Here is a 16014-nt window from a genome sequence, read left to right as displayed (position 1 = left end):
TGAAATGTTTCCCCAGGTGTGGTTTGCTGGTCTAGTGGTATGATTCTCGCTTCGGGTGCGGGAGGTCACGGGTTCGATTCCCGTGCAAGCCCAGTTTGCACTCAAAACTTGAAATTTTTCTGCGATTGAGTTTCTTTCTTTCAAGAAAAAAGCAGTGTTGAACTCAAGTTGCAATCTCCCGATAAAACTTTTCACATGCAGTATCAATCCTATCAATATACATGCAAGGAGGAGATGTAGTATGCATAAATGTAGATGTTGTAGACATGTCAACAATGAAGACCTTGTCAATTATTATATTTACTGAACATCAGGAAAATGAATTCTGCGAATTTTTAATATTGCGTCTCACATTTTTCATAACTCAAGAATAATTTGTAACTCAAAAATGACACTGTAACATTTTCAACTACCATATCATGGTATGATTACCATTGCCATCGTCTGCAGGATAATCTCATGGACGGTGTTTGTGAAAGCTACCTAGGAAATAACTGAAATAAAAACTTAACGTCCACGACCAAAACCGCTCAGGCTCGAAATCCGAATTAGTAGCCATTGATTGCAGTTGAATTGCTATCTTGGATATGCTGCTCAATGCTCAATCACCGATGCATGATCTGTTTACACGCTCTGTGAACTGCCTGATTTCTATCAATAATCAATTCCTATGATAAAAGCTTCCGCCAACCGTCAACGCGAGTTCCACGAGACCCTTTACTTTTTCTCAGTGTTATTATAATTCCCAAACTCGGCTGGCAATTGAAAAGCAGTTGGGAAGGCATACCAACTCCAAAAAACCTTTTAATGTGCCCACGTCGTGAAATGTGTGGGAAAATCAACAGCTAAGTTCCAAGCTATCAGTGCTAAAGCAAAATGGGCGATTCATGAGGCAATTATGTAGTCGTGGCCGAGTGGTTAAGGCGACAGACTAGAAATCTGTTGGGAAATTCCCGCGCAGGTTCAAATCCTGCCGACTACGACTCTTGCATGTTATTCCGAAAAACGTCCATATAACACGGATAAATTGTTTGCCATCAGGTAGAATTTCGTTTCAAAATATACGACATAATTTTTTTGCATTTTTTAAAAAATACGAGTCAGAGTAGTTAAAATTTTTGATACTTGATGTGAAATTGTTAACATTACATCCTTTTAACGCAAGTGCTCAAATTTAGCATTTTGATTCGGTTACTAAAAGTGTAAATAAACATGGTGATTGGGATTGAACGAAATTACCTCTTGTCAAAGCGACCCCTATTCAGAAATTATTGCTCCTTCCTAGGCTAATTTTCAACAGCAAAATGGGATGTATTCCGCAAGAATTAACGGAAGTCTGTTAAACCTTAGTTTTTCATGTAATATACCGGAATTTTTTGAAATTAGTCAAAGATAATGAAATATTTCTCCATGTGTGGCTTGCTGGTCTAGTGGTATGATTCTCACTTTGGGTGCGAGAGGTCACGGGTTCGATTCCCGTGCAAGCCTTGTTTGCCCTCAAAACTTGAAATTTTTCCGCGATTGAGTTTCTTTCTTTCAAGAAAAAAGCAGTGTTGAACTCAAGTTGCAATCTCCCAATAAAACGTTTCATAATAGGTATCAATCCTATCAATATACATGCAAGGAGGAGATGTAGTATATGCATAAATGTAGACGTTGTAAACATGTGAACAATGCGGGAAGACCTTGTCAATCATCATATACAAGTACTGAACATCAGGAAAATGAATTCGTGTTACTTTTTCATAGTGCGTGGCACATTTTTTATAACACAAGAATAATTTGTAACTCAAAAATAACACTGTAACATTTTCAACTACCATATCACCGTATGATTACCATTGCCATCGTCTACAGGATAATCTCATGGACGGTGTTGGTGAAAGCTACTGAATTGGTCGACCAAACTTTAATACGAATATTTTCTTATTTAGGTTTAGCTTCGCAGGAATATTAACTATTTTTCGCCGGTGATTCATTTTACCTTTTTCAAAAGTATAACGGGTTTCCTTATTAGCTCAGTGGTTAGAGCACTGGTCTCGTAAACCAGGGGTCCGGAGTTCAACTCCCTGATAAGGCTTAATTTTTTAACTGTTTATGGTGAGGGAAAGTAAAAGACTTAAATACGTTTTTTGAAACATGTGTTTACATTTCAATTTCCGCATGCATGTCTTTTCTGGGTGCCTCCTTAGCTCACTGGTTAGAGCACTGGTATAGTACACCAGGGGTCCAGAGTTCGAATCTCTGACGAGATTGCGTTTTATTGTGCTCTATTGTTATTATCAACCAATAGCAAAGCTTGTTCATATAGGTAACGTACCTACCCCTCAAACTTGGTCATGGTAAATGATGAAACTTCTTTTTTAGGCTTATAGTTCAGCTACGCGGTAAAAATGTTTAGAACTGAATGAAGCCAATTCCGTCGTTCTAGGGTTAAAACCTAGATTGTTATCGTGTTTACAATAATCGTCTATTTTCTACCATTGCGTTTGTCTGGTCTGGGTAACTATAGTGATTTAAGATTCCTACAAGTCTTTTTTCACTCAGAGTAACTTGCAATTGGCTTGTAATAAATATGACATGTAAAGATTTTTATATTTTTCCATGCATGCATGCTATATATCGTCTTATTTGTGAGCGATGAAATATGCGAAAAAGAACACATCCCGTTTCCTGCCCTTGGCTTGCTGGTCTAGTGGTATGATTCTCGCTTAGGGTGCGAGAGGTCACGGGTTCGATTCTCGTGCAAGCCCTGTTTGCCCCTCTCCCTTGAAAGAGAACAGCCTTTGACAACAATTTGCTGATGGACTATAATTATGTTGTATTCTCTTCAGAAAAAAATGTGGTACGTGTTCTCGTTCAAACATTAAATGCACTCTCTCAACTTAATGTAAGTATCAACCTTGTACAACTGAAAAATGTACGCTAGGATTTTGCCTTTGATTTCTCCGTGTTAAATGAAGATCTTTCCGAATAACAAAAGTCGTAGTCTGCAGGATTTAAACCTGCGCGGGAATATCCCAACGGATTTCTAGTCTGTCGCCTTAACCACTCGGCCACTACTACATAATTGCTTTAATAATCGCTTATTTTGCTTTACCACTGATAGCTTGAAACTTAGCTGTTGATTTTACTACACATTTTACGTCGTGGGCACATTAATAGGTTTTCTGGAATTGGTGTGCCTTCCCAACTGCTTTTCATTCGCCAGCCGAGTTCGGTAATTATAATAAGACTGAGAAAAAGTAAAGGGTCTCGTAGAACTCGCGGTGACGGTTGGCGGAAGATTTTATCATAGGAATTGATTATTGATAGAAATCAGGCAGTTCACAGGGCGTGTAAACAGATCATGCATCAGTGATTCAGCAGCATATCCGAGATAGCAATTCAACTGCAATCAATGGTTACTAATTCCGATTTCGAGCATGAGCGGTTTTGGTCATGGACGTTAAGTTTTTATTTCAGTTATTCTCTAAGGTATCATATATTACACGCTTTTTTATTTCAAATTAGAATATATATAAGATGAGCCTACAAAAGAAGTTTCATTATTTACCATGCCCAATTTTAGGGTTAGGTAGTTACCCTATATGAACAAGCTTTGCTATTGGTTGATGATAACAATACAGGGTGTCCCAAAAAAACGAAAACTATTGAAATCACTCATTGTTAAAATTTGAATGCCGTTTTCACGAATTTCAGCCCGTGGGGATTTAATGCAACTTATAAAATGCTAAATGCTTTGTGTTGCTAGAGAAAGGGGACATGTCGAAGGTCATGGTCCTTGACATGCACATTTAAATAATGTTATCCATATTTGTTAATTGTAAATATTGTTAGTAAATATCATTTTTGCGAACAAGCAAATTTTACTGCATCATATGCATGCATAAAAATGAGTATAGTAAACATTTATACACCTGTGGGTCCCAACAGAGTGCTTGGGCATTCAAACTCTAACAATTGCATTTTTGGCACAAACTGTAAAAAAACCACAATGAATTATTATAGAAATTAAATGCTCATTGAGTTTAGGTGGAAAATGTGAAGAGCCTCGTCAGAGATTTGAACTCTGGACCCCTGGTTTACAAGACCAGAGCTCTAACCACTGAGCTAAAGAGGCACTCGTGGACACTGTTGATATAGTAGCATTCATGCAAAATTAAGTTGAGAGTGCGTCTAATGTTTCAACGAGAACACGTACCCCATTTTTTCAGGAGAAATAACAACATAATTAGCCCATCAGCAAATTATTGTCAAAGGCTGTTCTCTTTCAATCGTGAGGGGCGAACAGGGCTTGCACGGGAATCGGACCCGTGACCTTTCGCACCCCACGCGAGAATCATACCACTAGACCAACAAGCCAAGTGCAGAACGCGGGAAGTGTTCTTTTTCGCATATTTCATCGCTCACAATAAAGACGATGTATAGCATGCATGGAAAAAATATAAAAATCTTTTCATGTCATATTTATTAGAAGCCAAGTTACTCTGAGTGAAAAAAGACTTGTAGGAATCTTAAATCACTATAGTTACCCAGACCAGACAAATGCAATGGTAGAAAACAGACGATTATTGTAAAAACGATAACAAACTAGGTTTTAACCCTAGAGTCTAGAACGACGGAATTGGTTTGATTCAGTTCTAAACATTTTTACCGCGTAGCTCAACTATGAGAATACACAAGAAGTTTCATTATTTACCATGCCCAAGTTTGAGGGGTGCTATTGATTGATGATAACAATAGAAGACAACAAAACACAATGAATTATTATACATATTGATTTATAAAGAACAAGTCATAAACATTGTTCAGTATCGTTATACATATACGTCAAGAAGCCGGTTATATTGCAACTGTTCCAAACCCCGTAGTTGGGATCGGGATGTTTGCGCCACATTCTGCGGATCTTTTGATGATTGACTTGCTTCAATAGACCTTTCTTATAATGACGTCAAACGCGGGAAGTCTGATGTTACACGAAATTTAATTGACTCCACAAAACTCTCGAGCCAATCAAACTTCGTGTAACATGAGACTTTCCGCGTTTGACGTCCTTATGAAAAAGGTCTATTGAAGGCGATCTTTTTCCTCCTAATATAACGATAGAATAAGATTCTAAGATCGAAACGGTGACAGCAGTACACTAAATATAATCGATTTTACCACGAGATTACTTATCTCAGCATCTCTCATAATGCCAAAGCGGGCACGCTGCGGAGAAACGAGAAATTTTCGTGCCGGTTCTCAATAATTGCGGTTTTTTTCAACTTCTATAATATAGGTTTAAACTTTTGTTCTTAACAATTAATCAAAAATGTTTTAAAGACGCTCTGCAAAATAATTTCATTTCATACTTAAATGCCAGGACGCATTAAACGAATGTTTAGTCCACTCGTTTTCGGTACATTTTCGCGTAAGTTTAACTTATATCTTATCAATGAACACGCATGTTTTGTTTCAACAGTTCCTATTGAAATTTTCATATTATTCCACCATATTCCTTTTTACCGGTTAGCGTGCGCGCAGACGTTTTTCAGCGGTGTTCTGGGGCCCGGAGTCTAACAACCGACAGTGTTTAATTGGGTTACATTACAATCTATACGTTTTAATTCAGTAGATTTAGAATGTTCTACGGCAGTCGTGATTCTTAAGATTCTAAACACGAATAAAGATAATATTTCAAAAGCGTCAGAAAGTACACTCACCATTCTCTCGAAGGTCTTGTATAAACTGACTTTCTAGATTGTACGTATTCAAAGGTTTTCCGTGACTGGCAAGATCCAATTTTAATGCTGACAACAGCAGAAAAGCAATTCCAATAAGAAAAAGCAATCATCCCCTGCCTGTCACACAATTCTTGACTAGATGTTGGTAATACTTCTACCTCGGGTAGTTTATCTGCGACAAACATTAACCCATACTTGCATAAACGATCTCTGCCGAAACTCGACTTTCTGTCTATAAACACCGAATACAAAAATTTCGGACATTACGCTCTCAAAACAGATAAACATCAAACAATTATCAGTAATTCTTCACTATCCACACTATCGCATGTAGGCTGTGTTACACTCACAATCATTGAGTGGGACTTACAAATTTTGTTATCACTGATTATAAAGAGAAAGTTATTTCTTAATCAATACAAAGATTTTTGGTAAAACCATAGGTAGCCCAACACTCGTATTCCGCACGCGTAAACGCTACTCAGTGATTAGCATATATTAATTTATCGTAAGGTTGGTCACTTTATCACCAATTATCAATAATATATCACATACATACATGTCAAACTTCGACAAAAACTGAAAAACTACCATAAGATACTGCAAAATTAATAAATATAAATGAACTTGGATATATTTTCTAAATTCCGACATAGCTTTAAGCTTTAAAATGTATTGGATTATTTCCATTTTGCATATGCGATCTAGTTATTTAACAGTATCATCAAACCACGAACTAACCTGGTTTCCTAATGATACAGTATCAATATTTCTCTCCAAACCCGTTTTATAAAATCCGTCAGCCTTGTGTCTTGCTTGGGTTACCTGCAGCTTGAGATCAGAGTTCTGCTGCTTCAAAGCATTCATTTCTTCGTTGGCCGGACGACTCTCTATTGTCAACTGATAGTGAAGTTGATCAATGTTTAGTTGCTTCTGACGAACCTGAAAAGAGAAAAAGCGTTGATCATCAGACATCAATGCTCGACACAGTTTTCTAAAATCCAGGAATGTAGCACTCGAATAACAGACCCATTTACACTATAGACTAAATTTATCGGCACGACATATGTTACTGCTAATAAATACACACAATAAAAATACGAGAACATATATCACAAACATTCTCAGCGATGACGGATAAAAATACAAGTGCGTTGAAACAGAAGCCTATAGCCATTTAGAGAAGAAGACTCACCTCTTCTGAAGAATGATGAAGTAAACCTTGAAGACGAACGATAGTTGCTTCACATTTTCCCAATTGAGATGTAAGATCTAATTTCTCTTGGCGTAAACTACCTAAAGACGTGCAAGAAGATATATTGTGAAATAGACAATTGTATTATATACCTTATCTGAGATTCTAGTCGGTTAATACAGAATGCCTTTTGTGCGATTCCCACAATTTAAGTTACCATGGTCAATAGTACAATGCGATTGGAATATCAGCTCTTACAAAAATCTTAATCCTTGATACTCCAATCATGTCTTGCAAAAAAATACAGGCATTTTTTTCAAATTTTCACTCGGGTAAATTCTCAGGGCTAATCAACATGCTAGTGTTTTTTTATTGACCCACAGAATTACGCAACTTAAAAGTCAAATATTTGAGTTAACGGAAATATTTGCAGTAAAGATAGTGAACAGTTATGTAACTCGGTGTAATAAATCAGCAGATCGAGGCAATGTAGGGGTTGTGTTTTATGCTACCCGCGCGCGGAGTGAAAACCCGCAGAAATTATTCAGGACATTGTAGGTTAAAATTTGACATTAGAGACAGAAAACTAATTCAACGTTCAACTATAACTATTCAGATAACACAATGAAAACTGCTGGGTATGCGGGGGATGAGGTAATGTTTCATTTTAATGACGCTATGTTTAAGCTTTGTAACTTTTTGAACTGCTGTTGTACAGTTGAGCTTTGTTATGTACCACTTACCGATTGTGCTGTTCAGCTGTCCCACCAGACCTCTTACATGAACATTATCCTTACTTCCATCTAAAACGTAAGTTGGCTCAGTATTTTCAGTTTTAGCATTTGTATTAGCCATGGATTGGGTCAGTTCGCAGTTTCTCGCCTTCACTTCTCGAATTCAGTTCTTTTTCCAGACTTGTCACATATTCTGAAATGTTTAGTAAAGAGACACCAGATTAATTCCATTTACACTGATCTTTGTTACGATCACTATAACGATTAGTCATTCTAAAAATATGTCTTTCAAAATACAGAAGCTATATATGTACAGTAGAAAGGGGATTGCCTAATAAGCCCCGGGGGTCAAACCCAGGCTACAGTAGAGTAGCTATATTAAAGAAAAGGTTTTAAGAAAAAATTAAAATCATCCATGCATAGAAAACAATCTGGCTTTATATTTTCGAAATTGTTTTGTCATGAAATATATTCCCGCTTTATTATCATACAACTACCTTCCGTAATGGGTACGCCATCTCCTGCATTAGTAATCGATCCAGTGGTACGTTGCGTCAACTGTTTCGTCAAATCCTCCATGTCCTCTCTCATTTGATGAATAACATGACGCAAATTTTCGTTCTGAATTTGAAGTTCTTCATTATTCATATTCCCTGCTGGTGTGCCAACATCTTCGACTTCAACAAGAAAAGATAAGTCTGAACTTAACCCGGACGAAAACGTCATGCCTTTGTCACAATTGAGATTTGCGAAACATGCATGAATGATAAAATCTAGAGAAATGATAAGATCTTGCGAAGCAATGGGGGAGGTATCGATGTAAAGGTTTCAGATTCGCGAGCGCAGTGTAGGTCCTCAATTACATCAGTGCAAACTCAAAAGAATTTTGGAATGTGTCAAGTGTTTTGGCCATGATGAAAAATCGCGTTATTTCAGTGAAAATTACATGCGCGTTAAACTTCGAGTAATATCATCAGTAAAGTTTCGAAAATACTAAGATATTTTCGGTTGATATTTCCGTCCGCATCTAAAGTTTATACATCTTGCGACAGTTACCTCGTTAAGCACATCAGCTGGCTTTTAAGTACAGCCACTACGAGAGGAGCATGATTCGACTTGCAATCTATTTTCAACAACTTTTTTACGGCGAGTAACGGAGACTGAATTTGGAATCGATGAGTTTCCTGTTACCACTGCATACAATCATTAGTTGAATTACGAATTTAGATAAAGAGACTATATTTACATAGTTGTGATATACAAGAACAATCTCAAAAAATGCCTCATTTGGCACCAATGTTTTAGATCATTTTTAAAATTTCTCGAGGATTTTACACCCCGTCACACCTTGTACAAAATTTTGTTCAATTTACATCATTTCCTCTATTTGTGTTAAACTCCCCAGCTGCCGGAAGAGCTAGGGCCCCATATATACGCCGTATAAAAACACAACGCTAAGCGTTTACGACCTACCTACAATCAAGGTGTAAAACTTACCTGATATTTGGGAAGGCACGGTTAGTCCATGAAGCTTGAGGATAGAAACTGATTCATCTCTTTGTGTCTTCAAAATATGGATAACACTATCCATGTGAAGCAGTTCACGTTTCTGTTGTTTCACCAACGATAACGCCTGATGTGAAAAAACACAGAAGAGTTCTATCAACCTGAATGTTGACATTGAAGTCCTGATGATCAGTTTAGTAACATTATATCGCTTTATTTGGACCTTGTGTGGCTGAAACTTCAACGGGATTCCAAATTGAGAGGGGGTAGGGTAGAGGCAATGGAAAGGGGTGTAACATTTTACTATTCGCATATTGATATATATTCACCTCTTCTTTGTCTTGTGTTAAATTCTTAACTAGTTCTTCTTCTTTATCATACCCAGTTCTCTCTTCCTTATCAGATCTGCGCTGCCAATCTAACTTTAGCTGAGCACTAGAACGTTCCAACGACGACTCTCTCTCCAAAGATAAACTCTTTCTGCCTCCTAAAGAAAAAAGTTGGATCAAGACCTGAAGTTACATCTTTAATAGAAATCTTCAACACGATACACGACTAGTAATATCAAAACATAAAAGGATCCGTAATTTAGAACTAGGGATCCAAGGATAGTGCAAAGTTTTCATGCCCTGTAATACCTAAGCAACCAGACGTTTTCCCAACGTAAACATTTTGACTTATGCCAGTTAAAATATAAAGAACCAGGTTAAATATTAATCAAAAGGAAATTACTCAAAGTACTCAAGTGACGTTAGTCGCGGATACTGTCACTATTAAATTATAATTTTAGTTGCCCATGTAAACCAGGCGTGATTTTCTCAGTCTAGTCTCTTCTTCGTCAAACAACTGTGACTACATTCACTACATTTATATGATGGCAACAATTTATCCGTCGTTTCATAAGAATAACTAAAATAGTTGCGTTGTAAATAATGTAAATAAACTGCGGTGCATATTATGTCTATGATGTGGATACTTCGACGCGTAAATCGATACAAAACAATATACTTATAATCAATACTGTATACCGCCAAAATGATTTGATTACTGCACAAAATGTCCGTTTTGTATAGTATTATTTATGTACTGTGTGCAGAATACCAGGTATCGACTTGCTATCGACATATTAAAATATATATTAGTGTAAGAGATCTATCAATGCATAAAAACACAGCGTCGTTTCTTCCTAACCTCTTTGCTCTATTTATGGAGTAAACCTTCCAAATTATATTTGTGTTGAATTGAATGCTCGTAATCCCCGAGCCGGTACGAAGCACCGGACGAGGGTACTAATTCCGCCCGGAGATTTTAATTACGCCCGGGAATGCAAATGCTAAATGAAAGTTGTCCGTCATTATGTCATGGACGTTGGGCGTTTTTGCTAGTAACTAGCAAACGTTTACTAGCAAACGTGCGATTGGCGAAATTGAAATTTGGGTTAACGTCAGCATAACCGATATTTTGAAATATGATTTTTTTTTTAAATAATATTTTTCATTTGGATGGTCTTAAAAATACACGAAAAGTTGACTCGTAAAATTGAATAAAATATAATGTAAAAGATGCCTTCGGATAGAAAAACTTTCATTCAAATGGATGAAAAAAATCCACGATTTTGAAGCACTTTTAAAGTGTTTTTGAACAGGTAAATGGGTAGATTTTGTATTTTAAAGCATGCAAGTATTTTGTAAGTTTAATATGTGGATTTATCAACAAATGTATGACATCTCTTTGAATTTCTTCGTCAATTTCGTTGAAATGATTTTGATTTGGAAAGTATTTATTTTTAAAGGTGAATCTGCTTAAAAAGTAATTGAAATTTCGCTGTATGTATGTAAAAATGTTGTATTTAAAACTATTCGTAGCACAATTATGATTATAGTTGAATTTGATAGCTCGAGAGTCGACATTATAATTGTACCAAGATATAAAATTTTACTTATACGACTTCGATCATTCAGCAGAAACGAGTATAATAGAATTTCAGTGATGGATATATAGGTTTATTGCTTCGGGCGAGGAGATTTTGCATGCATGTATTTCTAGTTCATAACATAAGATGATAAATTGCGTAGATTCTCAAAGAATTGCTCGATTTTTACGCCCGGAATGTTTAATTGAAGCAATGCTCGTCGCTCCTCGTTTTTTGACATCGTGAATAATGTGTAAGGCTCTGTGGTACATGCGCAGTTACGACGTATAAGAAAGAATCAGGTGTTCCGGGGGGCAAATCTGCGCAAATCCCATTGAACTCAAAAGAACTGGAAGGCTACCTCCTGATTAAAATAGCCAAAATTATTGAAGCCAAATTTTACCTCCAGACACGCGTGTTTTACCTCCAAACACGCGTGTACATGTTGCGAGACATTCTCGCGAGGGTCTTTTCAGGAGTGAACATATGGAAAACATGAACTATTTAGCGGCGAAGTTACATTCGTTCGGATTTATCGTTTATTTTAACGATTTAAGCTATAATTTTGTAATTAATCAGTATTAAAGCATACCTTGAACTGCGGCGTGGTGAAATTACAAGGAAAATGTAAACAGTTCGTTCGAAAACGATCGCTACTTCAAAAAGGTTTGCAGGCAATAAAACAAAAAATATATATATTTGTTGTTATGTGCTCATAAAACATATAAAAAAGAAAATTTAACTGTGGTTTGTTGTTAAATAAATATTGTTAGAATGTTTTTTCGTAAGTTTCAGAGGGATTAAATAGTAAACAATGAAATTAAATAAGTGAATTCACGCAAACACTTTTGAATTGACACGGCTTCACTCCTCGTTCAACATTTTTCATAAAAAAGGGCAATTTAATTGCGAGTTTGATGCAGATAAATTTAATATACTTTACTCTGTAGTTTTCACGGATGCTTTTATCGTAAAAATACTGTGGAAAATGCACTTTATGCTAAAAGATGTTTTTAGTGCTCGCTTGTTGAAGTAATATTTTTGAAGTTTCCTCTGGCCGGAGGTAGCCTTCCAGGGGCCGGTTGTATCAAGCCTGTTTAGCTTAAACGGTGGTTAAGTTCAAAATAGAAAGCAAGTCTATCGATTTATTCAAGAAGCGAACTAAATGTTTTTAACCTTAATACAAAGACACTGTTCACAACTACATATTCAGTGCATAATATTCAAGTTGACACATTCAAGAAGGATGTAAGAGTGTTATTTAATTTTGACTTATCCACTGTTTAAGCTAAACGGGCTTGATACAACTAGTGAACTCTAATAAGACTGGAACGATAACTTGGCCGCCATCTTTGAAGCCAGCACTAAACAACGCCGGTTTTTATACACAAATCCATCTCATCTGATCATGAATAAAAGCTTAAAACAAGCATTGACACTTAGATTTTACTAAAAAACAAGTTTTATGAACGTGAAAAGGTGCAAACCTATTTTTTTGGCGAGTTGAAGGCGAAGTTTTTTTTCGGCCCGTTCAAATTCTTTAAATATTTCCAGTACAAAGCTGGTACCTCGCCGGTTTTTACAGTAAGATGATGCGGATTACTTAGGTCTATCCAAAAAGGGTAAATTCGTTGTTTAAAGTTGAAGTGGTCAAATAAAAATTGCACTTTTCTGGCAATATTTTGCCAAAAAATACGATTTTTACGGAATTCTCACTCTCACCAGTTCTTTTGAAGGCTTGATTTGCTCGCGCGGCTGCCGCCTTAATCAGCAAATTATATTCAAATCGGCTTCATCCAATGACTAGTCTTTATTGTTGAGTTATCGTTCCAGTCTTATTCTAATAAGAGTTTACTGGATTTAGCCGGCCCCAGTTCTTTTGAGTTCAATGGCAAATCCCTATATGAAACAAAACCCAAACCGCGGAAAAGCAATGCTTCAAAATTTACAGTAAAGGTCAAAATTCCTCAATATTTTGGTGAATTTATTAAAAGGGATGTAGAGCATTAATAAATAAAGCAAGTTATTTAAAAACTTAAAATTAGGTACCACACAAAAAGGTACTACACGCATAAACCAAACAACCCCCGTAAAGTTTACGCTATGACTGACTGACTGACTGGCTGACTGACTGACTGACTGACTGACATATTGACGTGCCCTATTGTAACTTACTGGTGCCCCAGTGTAACCTAATGTGTGCCCTAATGTAACCTCTTAAGTTACATTAGGGCACTCCGGCCCTAATGTAACCTGGTTGTGCCCTAGTGTAACCTGGCTGTGCCCTAGTGTAACCTGGCTGTGCCCTAGTGTAACTTGCCTGTGCCCTAGTGTAACCTTGTTGTGCCCTGGTTTAACTTGCCTGTACCCTAGTGTAACTTGCCTGTGTAACTTGAAAGTGTTTGGCCTAATGAATGTTTCTTATGTCTAGAGTACCATACAAAAGCTATGGGTATGATCCTGGTGTTCTTGTCCTTAATTAAACAAGGAAACTTCTCAGGTGAGTAAGACTATTTATGCAATAGTAATTGACCAAGTAATTCTATTTTATTTTATTTTAGGTTATTTTGACCAGGTAATTTTTACAACCCTTTGTATTCCAGATCAAGAGTTAGCAACTACATTACGAAAGTTTACCATAAACTGAAATTATTTTGTAAACTATAGCGCATGCACAGATGTTAATCCTATTTTAGAAAGCTAATTTTCCAGTAGGCCAGACATCGGATACCAAAATGGTATTTTTGTTGTAAAACAATTTCTTGGATGAAGGGAAATGCCTTTAATCTGCCCTAATGAAATTTTATTTTGACATTTTCATATTTTCATTCTCTGTACTATAACCATGGCAAGCAGACAACTTGAGCTAGAAATACAAAACAAAATCTGAAGGTGGACATCTTGTGTTCTTGATATTCAATGTAAAAAACAGAGTGTAGAATGGATTTTATCAGTATTTTTTATATTTATCAACAGTATGTTGACATTGTTATTATATTCATTAGCATTCAAGACAACATGCTGATCATTCTCAGTAGCATTCTGATTTCCAGATTAGCACTCTGAGGAGATTATGCTGACTAAACAACTTCTAATTAGGGCTCCATGGATAAAAATCAGCCTATCTGTGTGTAACCCAGTGCAAGTGTTAGAAAAATCTAAAGCCTGCTCCTTATCCTTTGCTTCAATGTGCAATCTGCAATGGGCAATCTTTTGTTGCTGCTAAATGCTGACTTTGGCTAATACTATTTCTCTTACAAAGTAATGTGTTTGGAACAATCAGAGATACAGTGTACATACATTTTAATCCGTCTCTGGCATTGGATTTACTTTCCAATTTTTGGTCAGAGTACAATACTAAATTTAGCATTGTTCATATCAGGAGTAAAAAGGGTTGTTATTAGAAACCTTTAGCTTGACGTTTACGGCAAACGCCAAATCGCTAACAAAGTTTGTGTTTTAGCTCCACTATCTTTAAGTGGGTGGCAATTTCGCTAAATTACAAACGTTCTACATAAAACTTGTGATGTTCAGCAGTAATGTAAGAAAGCAAAAGACTATTTCTGATGTATTTAGAAAAGCAGCAAATTCAGCTTTGCCGTATGTGTTTCACTTTAATGCTTGAACGTCTGCATACACCATCAGCCGTTCAAACATTCAAATTTATACGGCCAACGTGAAACACATACGGCAAAGCTGAATTTGCTGCTTTTCTAAATACATCAGAAATAGCCTATTTCTTTCTTACATTACTGCTCAACATCACAAGTTTTATGCAGAACGTTTGCCAATTTAGCGAAATTGCCGCACACTTAAGTATAGTGAGGTTAACACACAAACTTTGTTAGCGGTTTGGCGTTTGCCGTAAACGTCAAGCTAAAGGTCTCTTTTAAAAAAATTGTACAACCGCAGTAAAGTACAACTCCAGTAAAGTACAACTCTGTAATTGAGCAGCACTTTTCCGTAATGGACCTGCGTTACCGGAGATCCATCACAAGTGAAAAACTGAGAAATTCTGATTAAAAAGGGCCCAAATAATTGCTCAAGAGAGAATTTAATTGCTTTTGAAATTAACAAAATTTCTCCAGACAGTTGGTAAACCATGCATTTCTGTTTGTTTCAAGCGCAAATATATGCCCCTTGTGCCATATTATAAACTTTTCATTAACCTTGCTTGCTCGGTCGATCTCTTGCACTAACTTCGCTCTTCGAACTCAATCTGTTCAAAAAGACCTTGGTCTGATAGTTCTCAAAGTAAAAAATTCTGAATAAACATAACATCTTGAGAGTCAAAATATGAATCAAGCAAGACACAGGTTTTAATCAAAGAAGCTAATAATTTCTTAATTTTAGCCACCTCCAACTGCCAACATACCGGTGCTGGCCCAATTAATTAATAGAAAGCTTTAGATTTGACTACGGCTCCCGCTACGGCTACAAAATTCGTCCTTGTGGCCCAAAACAAACGTTGTATGCATACGTGCTGGCATGATAAACCACGGCAAACAAAATAAAAAATGCATGTTTATCCTGTCAAATATTTCGGAAATTTTACGACTATTATTTCGAAAAATACACAAAATCAAAGGCCACGGTCGTGAAAAACAGTTCTCTCAAATTATTTTCTGGAAAAAAACGAGAAAATGTCAACTTTTGTTGCTTTATAAATCACGTAGTGAGGACTACGAAGTTTTCTAAAAATGCCGTAATCAGATAAGCGACGGCTACGAGTCTATGGCGTCAGTACGAAGTATTACGAATATCACGTCAATGTGACGAATTTCGTAGCGGTGGCGGGAGCCGTAGTCAAATCTAAAGTTCCCTAATAGGGAGCTTTAGCAGTGACTACGAGTACGACTACGAGATTCGTCATTCTCGCGCGTTGTTTGCTTACGCCATCAGCCAAAACTCGTAGTCGCCCGGCTTTTGAGTACGAGT

The 16014-nt window shown here is 36.6% G+C and overlaps 1 long non-coding RNA gene and 6 other non-coding genes across 7 annotated transcripts; 5 read left to right on the top strand and 2 right to left on the bottom strand.

Annotated features, from left to right (window-relative positions):
- The first annotated feature begins 20 nt into the window (after positions 1–20).
- Positions 21–92, top strand: Trnap-cgg. The gene has a single exon. It is a non-coding gene; the product is annotated as a tRNA-Pro (tRNA).
- An 808-nt stretch (positions 93–900) lies between these two features.
- On the top strand, positions 901–982 carry Trnas-aga. Its single transcript has one exon. It is a non-coding gene; the product is annotated as a tRNA-Ser (tRNA).
- A 434-nt stretch (positions 983–1416) lies between these two features.
- On the top strand, positions 1417–1488 carry Trnap-ugg. The gene has a single exon. It is a non-coding gene; the product is annotated as a tRNA-Pro (tRNA).
- A 519-nt stretch (positions 1489–2007) lies between these two features.
- Trnat-cgu lies at positions 2008–2080 on the top strand. The gene has a single exon. It is a non-coding gene; the product is annotated as a tRNA-Thr (tRNA).
- Positions 2081–2681: 601 nt separating this feature from the next.
- Trnap-agg lies at positions 2682–2753 on the top strand. Its single transcript has one exon. It is a non-coding gene; the product is annotated as a tRNA-Pro (tRNA).
- A 1297-nt stretch (positions 2754–4050) lies between these two features.
- Positions 4051–4123, bottom strand: Trnat-ugu. The gene has a single exon. It is a non-coding gene; the product is annotated as a tRNA-Thr (tRNA).
- A 3711-nt stretch (positions 4124–7834) lies between these two features.
- On the bottom strand, positions 7835–9240 carry LOC114538618. The gene is made up of 3 exons (XR_003688777.1): positions 9156–9240; positions 8156–8335; positions 7835–7851 (listed from the first exon to the last, which is right to left on the bottom strand). It is a non-coding gene; the product is annotated as an uncharacterized LOC114538618 (long non-coding RNA).
- Positions 9241–16014: the final 6774 nt, after the last annotated feature.

Source organism: Dendronephthya gigantea, unplaced genomic scaffold (genome assembly GCF_004324835.1).
Source record: "Dendronephthya gigantea isolate DGI-Jeju-01 unplaced genomic scaffold, DenGig_1.0 000190F, whole genome shotgun sequence".
Taxonomy (NCBI): domain Eukaryota; kingdom Metazoa; phylum Cnidaria; class Anthozoa; order Malacalcyonacea; family Nephtheidae; genus Dendronephthya; species Dendronephthya gigantea.
The sequence above is the reverse complement of the archived record's forward strand: the minus strand, read 5'-3'. Positions and strand labels throughout refer to the sequence as shown.